At 44.2% G+C, this 16,513-nt stretch overlaps 1 long non-coding RNA gene across 1 annotated transcript; it reads right to left on the bottom strand.

Annotated features, from left to right (window-relative positions):
• Nucleotides 1-11,890: 11,890 nt before the first annotated feature.
• On the bottom strand, nucleotides 11,891-15,378 carry LOC310795619. Its single transcript, XR_014553635.1, has 3 exons — nucleotides 15,284-15,378; nucleotides 14,818-14,910; nucleotides 11,891-11,954 (listed from the first exon to the last, which is right to left on the bottom strand). It is a non-coding gene; the product is annotated as an uncharacterized lncRNA (long non-coding RNA).
• Nucleotides 15,379-16,513: the final 1,135 nt, after the last annotated feature.

The raw sequence follows: 16,513 nt of genomic DNA, 5'->3' as shown, positions 1-16,513 counted from the left end.
TCAAATGTTGAGCACCTGGGGTTAGCCTGAATTCATCACATTTGTACTAGCCTTTTATTTGATTCATATTTGTATGTGTGGAGACCAAAGCATGACGAACAGCTGCTCAGACATTATTTACAAGTACCAGTATTTTGATTTTACACCTTCGATCCTTTCTCAGTCTTATGAACTAGTCTACTTCAGTCAACATGATAAAAGGGGACCTCAATATTAACAACCAAACATGAATTGTTGTCCCGCACCAAAGGGGGACTATGGCTCGGTCCCCATCTGTAAGTCACACTGTAATGTTGACTTTGTGCCACTAGGGGGCGGCATTGACAATGAATGAGACTGACCCAAGAGTGGATCTACATCACTGGCGGAGGACAACAGCACGTTTACTATTTTTGCTTCTTATCTATTGAATAGCCTTAATTTCTGGTTTACACTATAAAATGTGCATTTGAATAAGAGTAGCAGTTAAAAATATAATGCAATACAATGTCCTATTTATCATAAGAAAAATCTGGTTCCTCAAGCAAATGAACTAAAAACAAAAATGCATTTCCTAGATCAGTGGTTCCCAAACTTGGGTATGCATACCCCTAGGGGTACATGTAGGTACTACAGGGGGTACTTGAGAGAAAGGGGAAAATAGAACAATTTTAGAATGATGAAAATAAATGAAACATTCAAATAAATCTGCTCAGGAGGCACTAATTGCAACTCTTTCACTCCATTTCTTATTTTGTAATGTTACATTATATTTGTCAAACAGTGAGTTATCATTCATTCATTGCATCATATGCTCTAGTTTTCTCTTGCAGTTTTCTAAGCAAAATGTTGTAGTCGGGTAAAGGGGGTACCGTACTTGGATTCAGAAATCAGGGAAAAGGGTACTGAAGCCCAACAAGTTTGACAACCACTGGCCTAGATCATTTACAGTAGTAACCAGAAAGTAATTAAAAGCGCAGAGGAGTCACTGATTTCACCCAGTTACAAGTCAACTTTCTCTCTGATGATGCAGCAGCAGCATCAGCAACAGGCTTCTTTCCATCTCAGTGGTTTTCCCAGAGCTGATCTGTCCATCAATGACTGTGAATAGGTCAATTCACCCAGTCCAGCTCAGTCAATAAGCACTCTCCCACACAACAAGGCTGAACAGGGATAGCCAGGCCCAGGGCTAGTGCTGCTAATATATCGAACAGTATAAAAAACACTAATCACATTATGTGAAACTATACAGCCCAGTGCTTCTCAGTGACTTCAGCTCTGACTGGCTGTGAAGTGGGAACCAGGCTAATGTAGCCTACAAACAGCTCAATAGCAGCAGGGTGAGATGGGGCAGTGCCAGCAGCAGCAGCAGCAGGGAGGTTTCTTCATGGAGGGGACCTGCTGAGCTGTGCAGGTCGTGTCTGCACAGAGCGTGCTCCAACAGCTGATGGGTTTCTGCACTGAGGCCTGCCAGGAAGTGAGAAAGAAGAGTATTTATCAGCCTAAACCTCCATGGACCCAGTGAGCAGGGTTCCCATGGGTCCATTGACCCAGTGAGCAGGGTTCCCATGGGTCCATTGACCCAGTGAGCAGGGTTCCCATGGGTCATTGAAAGTTTGTGAATTTGAGGGGGGCAATCAAGGCCTTGAAAGTTTTTGAAAAATAAACATAAATACCGGTACATGGGTCATCGAAAGTGCTTGAATGTATATTTTGTGCAAGAATAGACATTTAAGTTCTTTAGATAAATTATATATGTTTTACTCATCAATAGTACATAGGTTTAACACAGGACAGTTGAGTGTTCACGGTGCGTTCAAGAACCGTCATTTAGTTCTCCTAAAAATTCAGTGTTGTAACAGTCATTGATCAGTGTCTCAAATGTTGCCATGTTGGGTCCTTGGATTTGAGAGAATTGAGCCTGGAAAGTCCTTTGAGTTTGAAGGTCTGGGAACCCTGAGTGACCCTGAGTGAACCCTGAGTGACCCTGAGTGAACCCTGAGTGAACCCTGAGTGAGGCTGATGTAGCTCGAGGCAATAGTTGATCACAGGGGTCGGCAGCCTTTTTTATATGAAGTGCCATTTTCAAATTTGCTTGTCAATCAGTGTGCCACACCACGATTAATGACACACATCCAAAGTTAAATCTCCAACATATCTGTAATGTTATTCCATCCAAAGTCAGGACATTGAAATGAGAGCATTATACAAGAGACACAGCACGCTCCTTCTCTGTCTTTTGCGCTGGCATGTTTCATTTGCTTTCTGCTGCCCTGGAAGGCAACCAATCAAAGTGGCAGAGTAGAGTGGGTCACTACCGTAAAATATGCTAAATAACAGGCTGTGCAACTGCAAATGGCTGTGGAATAGGTAATCTGGCAGGGCATTTCAACATAAAAAAAAAAAAAAAAAATCTCAGTTGCGCACTTATTGCTACTGTGTGCGCCGTGCCACTGGTTACCTCTTCGCGTGCCAGAGGTGGCACCCGTGTCATAGGTTGCTGACCCCTGATGTAATAGCAAAACATTTCCATTATCCCTCCGGTGATGACCTGAGCGACCCCCAGCTGCATCCCCATCTACATGACCGAGAAATCCATACCCACTAATGGTATGGCCTCTGACCGCCACGTGTGAGTATGGCCTCTGACTGCCACGTGTGAGAGTGCTCCATGCTCAATGCAGTGAAGCTGCTGATGCTTCTTCACAACTGGTGAATTCACTGAAACACTTTTGCAGTTTGCAGAGAGACTCGAGGTAAGAAGCAACACCCACCATGTTCTGACCAGTCATCCCACATGTGCTGAGCCTCCGCATGGTGCTCAGCCTCTGCATGGTGCTCATGGTGATCTTGGTCTACATTGAACACACAAAATAGCTGTGTCATAAATAGTTGAACAAGGTTCTTTTCTCTGCATGTATACATCTGCTCCAAGGCTAATGCAGGAAACATATACAGTACATAATGTAAATATATCCACCATGTGTGAAGCACTGAAAGTGAGATAAGGACCAAGAATATAGTAGAGAACATGAATGAAAGAGGTGAATGTAGAAGAGTGGAGGAAGTTAAAACCGAACACAGCAAGGAAGGATGAAGAGAAAACAGACAGGACATAAACAGGAAATGAAAGCAATTGGGAAGCGAGAGGGGGGGGGGCAGCACTGTAAACAAAGAAACGTTTAATAAAATCTGTTAAGTGCCCATAAGTTAAACAGGACATATTTGGTATTTTGAGAGAGCCAAATCTGACTAATCGCAGATTTATCTGCACTTGAAAACTGCCTGTTTATTGGTCTCTTACAAAATTGTCAGCAAATTATTCATTGAAATATGTGTCTTGCCATTGGCTTGGACTGTGCCAAAACTGAACTTTCAAAGAAAGAAAGAAAGTTAAAAAGTACAGGTTGTGAAAGTTGCATAAATGCCACTCGGGGAGAACAGCTAAAAGGAAATCAGTGAACATAAACATCAATATTAGAAATAGAATATTTAAAATGTAGCACTTTTTCCTCATTTAGATCTATGCTATTTATGGTAAAGAGGATTCAGTACCATTTGAGTGGTGCCAGAGCATTCGCTTGAGCTCCCTGAGGGCCTGGGTGAGGTTCTGCAGCTGGTCGTGCAGGTGGATGTTCTCCTCCATCAGTGTGTGGATGGTGTCCTGTAGCTCAAAGCTCTGACTCTGTAGGACCAGCAGAGCCAGGGGCAGCAGGAGCAGCAGCAGCGGCCTGAGCCCCCTCATAGCGACCGCAGCACAAAACCTCTGGAAGAGCGGAAGAGCTTCCACATGTTCACAGAGACCACATCAGCCCTGAGGTTAGGTGCCTTCAGATCCCACACCAAAGAGCTTCACCACACAAATTAATGGCAGAGAGACACTCCATCAGCTTAACTCTGTGGGGAGGGGACAACAGTATCTAAGCTCTTTTCTTTTTTTCAAAGCTTGAAGTGGAAAGCTGCCAGTGGGCACTTTCAAATAAACCTATCCAATCGTTCCACACCAGTGGGCAGTTTGCAATCACAGTAATAGGAGGCGCCATCTACTTGAACATGACTCTATGCGTTCTGCATTCCCTGGGTGAACAAACACTGAGAATGTCACATAACCAACTCCGTTACAACTCCATAAATAACCCTATTACATCCATAACTATAACAAACAGGCAGAATAACCAAAATGCTAACTGTTGTCAACCCTGTTACTGAGGTGTCAGCCCTGTTACTTGTATAATATAAAAAAATGAGAAGACACATGTAAAATAAACTAATTTTATGCGTTAAGTAAAAAGTACCAGTAATCCACTCAAAGAAATTTGGGTATTATTAGTTTGTTTACATATTTTTTTCTTTTTGCTGTGAAAGTGCCAAATGTAAATGGGCATATTCATCCATGGGAAAAAAGTAAACTCCTCAATATTCTCACTTTACAAACACTTAGTGTAACAAGGGAGACTTTATCTTTCATAATATATCAGATTTGTTCTAAATATGGATTTAAAACCTTTTCAAACAGAAATTGTTGTCGGTAACAGGGTTGACAAAACACAGATGCATGTTGTTCCTACTCACCAGCAGCTCCGGCGGGCCGTCCTCAGCATCCTCGGCCGACTGCTCCTCCCCGATTTTACTGGAAAGGCAGATCCAGCAATATGTGAAACTGAGTCCATTTGGGGGAATAGACACCTTGAATATGCAGGAAGTGTGATGTTTCTAGTTTTAAATCATAACTGGGACCAGACAGCCTGGTTCTCAATGTAGTTTAGTAGCTAATGAAATCGCTCACAGTCCACCATGTTTATTTGCATCATGTCATTTTCCACAATAAAGCAAATCCTCAGAGTTATTGTCTCTGCTGCACACGGCACATCAGCAGCTTCTTCTAAACAATCAGACGTGAGCACCTTGGTGAGTTTCACTTTCGCCTCGTGCACTGCAACCTCACGTCGGATAGGCTACAACATTGATGATGCAGGAGCTGTATTTAAGAACGGCATCGCAATATTCACCTTATGTAGCCACGCCCATTTGACCCGGTTGTGTGGTCGTGTGACGACTTCCAGCTAAAATAAAATAAAAAATAAAATGGCTGCGCTGCTCCAATATCATCTAACTCTGAATTAACTAATAATTTGGCCAATTGTATGTAACATACCAAATAAAAGCAAACGGCAATGTCTAAGAATGCAACGCCATGTAACTGGCTCGTTAAGTCTCGCATTCCAGGGAATTACGTTAACATCTGCGGGTCTTATAGATGTAAGTGGCTCGAGCGCTCGGAGGAGAGAAAACTATCTGAAGCTTTCTTTGTTGGAGTCCAGGTATGTTTTACAAGAAAGTGCTCGTCATTGTCGACGATAACGTTATCTGACCTGGCTAACAGTGGATACTCGCTTGCTTGCTGTGTACCAAGCTCAAAGTAGTAGGCTACGTTCTTTATTTTACCCCCTGCACTGTCCGCTACAATAACAACTCTCTTCTTCATGACGTTCTTTCATATTTGGCTCCGTGACATTAGTTCATTATTTCTTGAATTAGGCTAATTGACAACTTGCTCGCTCCGCTGGAAATGGGAACCTATCAAATCGACCGCGCCAGTTCAGCTCACCCCGAAGTGCTCTCTGTGTGTGTGTGTGTGTGTGTGTGTGTGTCCGTTCGCTCCCACGCTGGACTTAACATTTTGCCCGTTTCTTGCCTCACCATTTCTGTTTCCATGGCCCATCAGTGACATGCAAGTCCAGATCATACAGTGACCGCTAGTTTGGGTGAAGTAACGTTATGTCGTCTGCTGCTGGTATAAAAGTTAAACAGCCTACTACATTATGAGAGTTCCACCACAGAAATGATGCACACAACGCATTGTCGGTTAATCAAATCAGTTAAAATATTTTTTTTAATCTGTGACGGTCTTAACGGCAATTAATCGATTAACAGTTCATCATTAACATCCTTAATGGATGGCTTTACCGATAATCAACCCACTATGTATCAATAATAATCTCGGTAATATAAGCACATGCGCGATGTTTACCTTCTCTCTGTGTTTTCCTCACAGAGATCTCCCATGTCCTCCTCTGGCAAAGCGCCCCGTTGCGACGCGTTTTACGGAGCTGCGGAAGTTCTGCCAGAGAGGCAGAATCTGCTCCGCGGACGGCTGTTATTATTTTATTTTTTTTAAGTATGGCCATGGAGAATTGCATTGAAAGTCTTAATGACTTGCAGCTGGTGGGGGCGGAGTTTCTGCAGGAGGATTTTTCTCCGTGAGGTAAACGGAGAGAGAAGGTAAACACTGCCCATGTGCTTATATTACAGAGAGTATATATGATACAGAGTGGGTTGATTATGCGTAAAGCCAGATCCTTTACAGCTTCCTTTGTAGTTTTACCTGAGGTCCCAGACATTGAGGCGTCGGTCGGTGCCACTGGAAGCCAGGATGGTCTCATTGTGAGGTGACCATTGTACCTGATAAAGTAGGAAACAGTGGGAGCCCGCAGTTCAAAACTCCACTCTGACACAAACGGCACAGTTGTTGACTCACACAGCAGCAGTGCATCATAGCTTTGTGCAAAATCATGGATTTTTTGGGTGCGGAAAACCTGCTGCATCACTGAAAACTGGCCGTGGCTCAGAAAAATATGAACGTTTCACAATGATGCAGAGTATCCAGTTGCCTGTCGCCACCTCTAGATGTTGCTGAAGGACGGCTGAGCTTTTCACTCCCAGAGGCAGATGTTCAGCCTTTCACCATCCAATCACAATTAGGGATTTTTTTTTTTTTTTTTTTACAAATAGTGGGTGCAGTGTTACAGCTGATCTAAATGTTATGTATGTGTTTAATGTCCACTTCTTTTTAAATACACAGGTGAGCCGCAGATGATGATTTGATTGTCCGTGGAAAGCTGGCTGGACTAACAAGTGACCACAAGTTAACTAAACACACCCCTTTTTGTGCGTTATGTTATGTTATGTTCTGTTATGTTATGTTTGCACAACACTTGGTTGTACTGCAAATTCTTACCTGGAAGATTTCGTCTTTGTGGGACTCAAAGGAGTGCAGCTTCAGTTTGAGGTTCCTGAGATCCCACAATGCAACAGTCTGAGAGAAATACAAAGACTGACATTCAAACGTTTGAGAGATACATTTAATATGATCAGACCATTTTGGTCTGTTATTGGCAAAGAATTACTCATGAGTGATTTTCAATTGACACAAGTCCAGGCACAATTCTAAACAAATTCCAGAAAATACAACTGCTTCAAACTGCTATTAGGCCTTGAGAAGGCCATCTCTAGTAAAATAATCAATTTCAGTGACCAGTGCGACATCGTGGTCAAGTTTGTCTAATCTAGGTTATGTTGTCCTCCTCTTTTCTACCTTGTTGGCAGAACCGGTGGCGAGAATGAACTCGCTGTAGGGGTTGAAGCTCAGACAGTTGACCTCAGCCGTGTGAGCGGCCACTGAGTGGCTGGGCTTGGACGTGTTGTTCGACCGAGTGTCCCATCTGGTGGAAACGAGAAGGTACGGAGTCAGAGCCAGCAAGTGTTTGAAATAAGATGAAAAATGAAACTAGAACGACCGCAACGCGGACTTATGCCTCCGCCATTAGTTCATTCTTAAGTCCAAGTGGATGTTGGAGCCAAATTGGAAGAAATTGCATCAAGGCGTTTCTTTGCAGAATTGGATATTTGAGCCAAATGTGAAGAAATTTAGTCAAGGTGTTACTGAGATATGGCGTTACCGAGCTTGAAAATGGCATTTGTTAGGTCACTGTGACCTTGACCTTTGACCTTTGATAACCAAAATGGAATCAGTTCATCCTTGAGCCTAAGTGAATGTTTAAGGCGAATCTGATGAAATTCCGTCCAGGCGTTCCTCAGATATCGCGTTAACAAGCTTGAAAATGGCGTTTGAGAGGTCACAGTGACCTTGACCTTTGACCTTTGACCACCAAAATCTAATCAGATCATCCTTGAGCCTAATTGAATGTTTAAGGTGAATGTGATGAAATTCCGTCCAGGCGTTCCTCAGATATCGCGTTAACAAGCTTGAAAATGGCGTTGGAGAGGTCACAGTGACCTTGACCTTTGACCTTTGACCACCAAAATCTAATCAGATCATCCTTGAGCCTAAGTGAATGTTTAAGGCGAATCTGATGAAATTCCGTCCAGGCGTTCCTCAGATATCGCGTTAACAAGCTTGAAAATGGCGTTCGAGGTCACAGTGACCTTGACCTTTGACCTTTGACCACCAAAATCTAATCAGATCATCGTTGAGCCTAAGTGAATGTTTAAGGCGAATCTGAAGAAATTCCGTCAAGGCGTTCCTCAGATATCGCGTTAACAAGCTTGAAAATGGCGTTCGAGAGGTCACAGTGACCTTGACCTTTGACCTTTGACCACCAAAATCTAATCAGATCATCCTTGAGCCTAAGTGAATGTTTAAGGCGAATCTGATGAAATTCCGTCAAGGCGTTCCTCAGATATCGCGTTAACAAACATCCGTACGGACGTACGTACGGACGGCCGGCCGTACGGACGGACAACCCGGATCCATAATGCCTTCGGCCTGGCTTCGCCGGCGGAGGCATAAAAAGCACTTCATATTTTTTTTTTTTGTCATTTGTGTCATAATGAATAATATTTACATGTCTGATGTCAATACAGTTCAAAATAAAAGAATTGAGAGCGATTTCTGCATGATATTGTGTGCTGTACATAAATGCCATTTTCTGCAATTTCTTTTCTCAGAGAGACATTTTGGGTGAAAACAGGGTGTATATAAATGGCTATAAGTAGAGTACAGAACATGCTAAAAGCTCACTTTTTTTTTCCTGGTGAACCCAGAGACGTACATCTTCATTTTGAGGTATTGCAAATCACTCTGGTGCTAATAGATAATTTACTGTGGGTCTTGAAAGATGACCAACAATTATGAAAATCTTTGGCCTGTGCTAAATATTGGCAGTCCTAAACTGGCGGTGAATGAGTTAATAGTAGACATATTTTATGGATCAAATAAAATAGAAGTATTAAACATCTTCTCAAAACATTGTTCTTCTGCCATCTGTAATGCTGCTACGTTGGCTTCTGTATGCAGCAGTATGCACTGAGGTTTAGGCCATGTCCACACGGAGACGAGTTTAGGTGTATCCGCTAAAGTTTTTTGTCATATAGACGTTTCGTCCAGATGGAACCGCGTTCTGGGACTATACGTTCTGGGAGTATACGCTAATTTTTCAAAACGGGTCCCAGAGTGATTAAATCTGAAGACGACACCCTTGCATTTCCGTGTTTACAACCCATACGCATCTTTCCTGAAACGATGATGCCATAGCCCCACCTCTCTCCACCAGCAACAATAACAATCATGGCAGTAACGTTCGTGCTACAGCAGTGGGGATCTTGCAGCAAAATATAATGCTCCTCTATTACCACCGTCAGCAACAAGTGGACACGGAGAACAGCGTGTAGCCTACAACATCCTCAGGGCTCCACAGCTGACTCTACCCATCCACCCCTCCCCTCCCTTCATCGGATATTTCCCAGAAGGCTTAGCGGCGGCTACATTTTTACAATAACACAAACAAAATCAGGCTTAACGTGTTAGATAGAAATTATATTTATTTTTAATACAACATGCAATTCTGGAATATTTTAATATTGGACAAAATGAAATGAAATGAAATGTAAACCCTGAGTGAAACCAACATACTCTCTTGCCCTAGTATATAGCCCTCGTAAATACAACGTGAATAGGGAAGTGAGAGGTTTGAGGAACACGCGGTTGCACTGTGATGTCTGTGATATCCGCTCGTGTCCACTCCAACAAGACTTTAACTTACTTGACGCGACTTTTTCCAATAAAAACACATTTATGCCATGAGTTTATATAATGTATATTTATGTTGCATCATTTAGCCTGTGCTGTGATGTGCAGGAGCGGCCAATATGCTGGGATGTGTTTGCAACATGTCTAAAGATCATGGAAGTGGATGATATCAGGAATGTCACCGATAGTTAACGTTCTATATTGTAGGCTACAGGGAGACCATCAGCCCTGCTGAACAGCTCTGCATTTGCCTGTATACTGTAGGTTTCATCATTTTATTCATCGACATGGCAAACCTCCCCACAAAGCCAAGGGTTTAAGCTGCTGCTACAGTGAGATACACATTATAGACTGTGCGCCCCTAGAGGTTGTATGCCATTATTGACGAGATTGTCTTTCTCTGTTATTCTACAGCGGTTTCAGTGGTTTCATGTGGATACACACATTTCTTGAAACGTTTCCATGTTTATGGAAAACTTTTCTGAAACGAAAAAAAAAAACATAGCTTCCGTCTCCGTGTGGACATGGCCTTAGACTTCAACTGTACCTTCAAATGGCTCAACATCTGTTCACACTCACAAACACAGACTACCTCTATCATCACACCAGAGCAGCAGGGAGCCTTCAGCAGCCCTGCACACAGTACGGCACCCATCAACATACCTGCTGGGAGACAGAATAAGACAGTTTCAGCACCCAGGAAGAATGGAGAGCGACAAGAATCACACTTGAAAAGTAGTCAAAGAGGGAGACAGTCAAAGAGGGTGGGGGGGGGGGGGGGGGAGAGAGAGAGAGAGAGAGGGCGGTCCCTCCTTGCTTGAGGGGAACTGCCGTTGTTGTGAATGGAAAATTTATTAAAAAGACGTTTTTCCGGGAGGGAAAAAACGGCTTATCGGCAGTGTTGACAAACTCGCGGCCCACCTGCAGTACCTCCACCGTCCACGGCGGCCCGCGGTTTGGGAATCGCTGCGTGTAGGAAATATGGTTTCTGGCTAAATCTAACAGAATGGCACCAGAGGGAAACCCAAACCACTAACCAACTTTAATAATTTGAATAATGGAGTGTCTTGATGTGAGATAGACAGATCAATCTTGAAGCACAATAGAGCTCTTATGTTATTGCTTTATTGGAGGCAGGTTAGTTTTTACAGGATGAGCCTGATTTATAAAGCAACAAAAACCTAATCCCCTGACCTAACTAAACTAAGCTTGAAACCTGACATTTCTGTGATGGTCTTATAGACGGTTTCAACTTGACAGCATCAATATTGTAAAAGGACAAGGAAGCACAGTGGGTCGGTGAAACACGCACGCACACACTAAAACGGGTTTTATGCTTACGCGAAATCGGCAGCGCCGACGGGTCGCCGCAGCTGGCCGTCCTATCGGCGCAGCTCGGCGGAGGGGGGGGCGTGCAGCTCCTCGAAAATGTGACTCCGCGGCGTCAACGCGGACGTCGCGTGACCAGCACGAGAGCTGCGATTGGCCGTTCGCTTGGGCAGCGCACATATCCGCTGACGTAGTTGTTGTGAGGAATGAGGAAATGCCATTTCCTCATTTAACAGTGCTTGTCCCTCATCTAGCAAAGCCTTCTGCAGGCTCACCGGAATTGAGTATTGAAATGGAGGGACAATAAAATGTCCCCCCACCGACATGCAAGTTCTTGGTAAATGACATAACATCATATGTAATGGACTTAGTGTACCACAAGCCACCTAGTGTTTTGGACGTGTACCGCAGCCAAACGCCCCGAGTTACATTCGAGTATGCACAGTCTCGCTGTCGCCGCTAGTCCGCGGCAAGGCTCCAAGTGGAGGCTGCGCAGTGTCAGCGCCTATACACATGCATGCAGACACACATTGCCAGAGAGGGGGGAGGGGGAAGGATTATAGGGTTCAACCTGCACAAACCTGCACCACTTACTTTAACACCTGGATGTGATTTTTTTTTTTTTTTTTTTAATAAGATTTAAGCTTGCAGACAACTCCCGCCGTATTTACCTCCTTTCTCGCTGTCGTAGTGTGAGGCATCAAACTGGGAATCATCATTTGGCACCTGGACGCTGGCGATGACAAGGTGGTTCTGCTCATCTGATGTGTGGGTCCCCAGAACCAGCCTGTGGACCGCATAGTCCTTCCCCTCCGGCCTAAAGAGTACCACAACATGAGCAGAAGTATAATATTCTGCTGGTCATACCCGGCCTGCAGAGTACCACAACATGACCAGAAGTATAATATTCTGCTGGTCATATCCGGCCTGCAGAGTACTATGACATGACCAGAAGTATAATATTCTGCTGGTCATACCCGGCCTGCAGAGTACTATGACATGACCAGAAGTATAATATTCTGCTGGTCATACCCGGCCTGCAGAGTACCACAACATGACCAGAAGTATAATATTCTGCTGGTCATATCCAGCCTGCAGAGTACCACAACATGACCAGAAGTATAATATTCTGCTGGTCATACCCGGCCTGCAGAGTACTATGACATGACCAGAAGTATAATATTCTGCTGGTCATACCCGGCCTGCAGAGTACCACAACATGACCAGAGAAGTATAATATTCTGCTGGTCATACCCGGCCTGCAGAGTACCACAACATGACCAGGAGTATAATATTCTGCTGGTCATATCCGGCCTGCAGAGTACCACAACATGACCAGAAGTATAATATTCTGCTGGTCATACCCGGCCTGCAGAGTACCACAACATGACCAGAAGTATAATATTCTGCTGGTCATACCCGGCCTGCAGAGTACCACAACATGACCAGAAGTATAATATTCTGCTGGTCATACCCGGCCTGCAGAGTACCACGACATGAGCAGAAGTATAATATTCTGTTGGTCATATCCGGCCTGCAGAGTACCACGACATGAGCAGAAGTATAATATTCTGCTGGTCATATCCGGCCTGCAGAGTACCACAACATGACCAGAAGTATAATATTCTGCTGGTCATATCCGGCCTGCAGAGTACCACAACATGACCAGAAGTATAATATTCTGCTGGTCATATCCGGCCTGCAGAGTACTATGACATGACCAGAAGTATAATATTCTGCTGGTCATACCCGGCCTGCAGAGTACCACAACATGAGCAGAAGTATAATATTCTGCTGGTCATATCCGGCCTGCAGAGTACCACGACATGACCAGAAGTATAATATTCTGCTGGTCATATCCGGCCTGCAGAGTACCACGACATGACCAGAAGTATAATATTCTGCTGGTCATATCCGGCCTGCAGAGTACCACGACATGACCTTGGTAATGATAAAAGGCCAATAATCAAATAAGCTATAGGATTGTATGTAGTGCTGCACGATTAATCGAATCGCAATCGCAATCGCGATGTCAGCACGTGCGATTGCATAACCGCAAAAGTGTGCGATTATTTTATTTTTTTCACGTCTTTTTGAGTGTGTGTGTGTGTGTGTGTGAGAGCCTCCTTTAAACTAACGTTACACGCGACGCAGCAAACACACGTTTCTCAGCCATCACACTGGGCATCAATACTAGCGGGAGACTTCTCCCATGCACTCCCGCAAATAAGTAATGTTATGTGCAGCAAGGTACATATTATCTACAGAGAGGGCGAGAGAGAACATCCATGATCGCTAACAGCAAGCTATGCTAATAACTAGCTAGCCGTTCGTTCAGAAATGCATGTAAACAGCCGTGTGATCAGTGAGAACGTCAGTAAAATAAGGAGAGAGCTGCAGGTGCTTATGCAGAACTAGTGCGCGATTAAGTACACAGTGGGGATGACCCGCTGTGATGAAGAATATAACGAGATTAACAAGGTTGATAGCAAAACACTGTCGCAGCTGCCAGCACTGGCAGCATCACCTCCAGGCTAGCTAACTAGCCTGTCACATGACGCCTTCATGGTCCCTCGTTAAAAGTCTGCAGATGCACGTTCTCACCTCTCTCTCTCAAGAAGCGTCACGTGAGTGTGGCGTTTAAGGCCATCTGTCGCTACAAAATAAATAAACGGGGTGTATCATTCATTAGTATTGCTGGACAGACATGTAACTAACTTTGCAACTTTGCTGAGCCATCTTCTATGTGCTGTAACACAGTGCAGTTTCTATTTGACTGGTGTTTCTTTTTTACATGTTTGGGACAGGCAAATGTCTCAAAATGTTTTATTTTTTTGTAAAGATAATTTAATTTCAAATTGTTTTATTTTTTTAGTTTTAATATATTTTAAATTGTAACATATTTCATGTATTTTAGTCTGTGATATGTGAAACCGTGGTATTTTTGTCCAAGGTTATCATACCGTCAAAAACTCATGCCGGCACATCCCTAGATACCTAGTGGCAGTGGTGGCCCAACGGTTAGAGAAGCGAGCTTCAATCCCCGGGACCGGCAGGATAAATCTGGGTGGGGAAAGTGAAAAGGCAGCGCTTGCCCCTCCCTCATTACCACCACTGAGGTGCCCTTGAGCAAGGCCTTAACCCCAACTGCTCCAGTGGAGCTGATCAGTGGCCAGCAGATCAGACTGTGGTTGTACTGGTCAGCTTCCAGGTATGAATGTGTGTGTGAATGTGAACAGGGCACTCCTGAAAAAGAGAGCATTGCTCTCAGTGAGACTCCCCCTGTATAAATAAAGGTAAAAAAAAAAAAAAAAAAAAACTTGTGCATTATATCGCAATCACAATCGCAATCGCAATATTGTCCACCCTAATCGCTAATCGCACCTTTTCCCCAAATCGTGCAGCACTAATTGTATGTGCTATGGTCTAAAAGGACTAGGTTTTGGTTTGATGAAATGTGTTACTGTATTCATTTGGTAACGCTGCTGATGTGATTGACACACATAGGAGAAGGTGATTTCAGTTGAACCCAGTCCTCTAGTAGAAAAGCTATTTTTTTTTTCTCCAAAGTGTCTTCAAACCTTTTGAAATTAATCAGAAACATTCTGCCTCATGCTGGCAAGTGCACAACTCTGAAACAGAGAAGCATCTATAATATCCGAGTCCCGATTGTCCCTCACCTTCTCCATCTCTTGTCTGAAGGTGGTGAAGACCTCGTTGCTTTTAGCCAGAGTGCTCTGGAACTCCTCAAACTTGTCCATGTACAGAGAGAGCTGAGATATATGAAAATACAGTCAGACATAAAGGAACACTGGACAATCTCACAGGCTGTCTCATTCTGATATTTCAACTTCGGGTCGCGTAACATGTCAGTCAAATTCACGTTTCCCGTGGAGAGTGATTGGCACGCCTTGGAATTCGGGGGCTGTGTTTAGCGGTGATTGGCTGGAGGCTTTTACCTGGAGACGGGGGAAATCCCCGGATGGTCAGTGCTTGTAGAGACTATGGCGGAGTGGCGGTGAGCGCTGGTGGTGGAGCGCATGGGAACGTTTATCTGTGCAATTGCAGGAATAAGACACTAATCCTGGGAATAATTTCTCTAATTTTTCCTGGAAGCACAATAATTGAATAAAAGGGTGAGTTTACCTCCTCGCGGAGCTCGTACTGCTCGATGAGCTTCTTCAGCTTGTCGGCTGGTGGTCTGGAAAGGTGGTCTGGAAGTGCAGCATGGCCTCCTTGCGCTGGTCCTCGTACTCCCTGGAGCGCTGCGCGTTCTCCTCCTGCCACCAGAGCGCAGGGGCAGGTGAGCGAGGCAGGTTAGGAGAGGGATTTGTGCCATTTCAACACTAGGGATGTGCGCGACTAGTCGCTTTAAATGGCCGCTACCTCGCTAGTCGTCGGCACCAGAAATACTAGTCACGGTCAAACAAATTTTTTAAATGAATAATGTGTTCTTCTAACGGTTGCGTCTAAAATGTTAAGCAGCCACCCCCTGTAGACCCTTCCCTGCTACTGCCGGGATGTAAACAATCCAGTGTGGTGTAAAGTGGTGGGCAGAGATTAGATCTCGTAAAACCAGCGTGGTTTGGCAATATTTTGTGACCATTTAGTCGACTCTGGGTGGGAGTATGCTGGGTGAATATGGTGAATGAGGAGAAAATACTCATGTTGTACCAATCTAGATAGGTCAGGAACAAACCGGTAACTGATGCTCGAGACACCACTATGTTCATGGTTCCACTTATATCAATGTAATGTACGACATGTGATAATAAAGATGATATTTTGCACAACATGGAATAGAAAATAGAATGTTAAATGTGTGGTTGGTGCGGACCTTCAGTGTCTCTGCAGCTCCCTGCACAGGCTCTCCAGCTTGCTGCGAGCCAGGATGGCCTTGCTCGCCCTGCAGGTGGAGCTTCTCCTTCACGATCTGAGACTGCTTCTTCTGCAGCGCCTTCAGGCTCTCCTCCAACTGCAAACGCCACACACACACACACACACACACACACACACACACACACACACACACACACACACACACACACACACACACACACACACACACACACACACACACACACACACACACAATTAAAACGTTGACATGACTAAAACTGGTTATTGCTACGTTTTTTATACCGATACCAAATATGTGAAATGATACACAAATGACTTCCGCAATTGTCCCAAAACTGCTTTAAGCTTAAAGGAACAGCTCACCCTAAAATCCTAAGTACATATATTCCCTCTCACCCGTAGTGCTATTTATCCATCTATATCGTTTTGTGTTAGTTGTGAGTTTTGGAGATATCGGCCGCAGAGTTTCTGCCTTCTCTCCAATACAATGGAACTGGATGGCACTCGGCTTGTGGT

This window comes from Poromitra crassiceps (assembly GCF_964638095.1).
Source record: "Poromitra crassiceps genome assembly, chromosome: 21".
Taxonomy (NCBI): Eukaryota; Metazoa; Chordata; class Actinopteri; order Beryciformes; family Melamphaidae; genus Poromitra; species Poromitra crassiceps.
The sequence above is the reverse complement of the archived record's forward strand: the minus strand, read 5'-3'. Positions and strand labels throughout refer to the sequence as shown.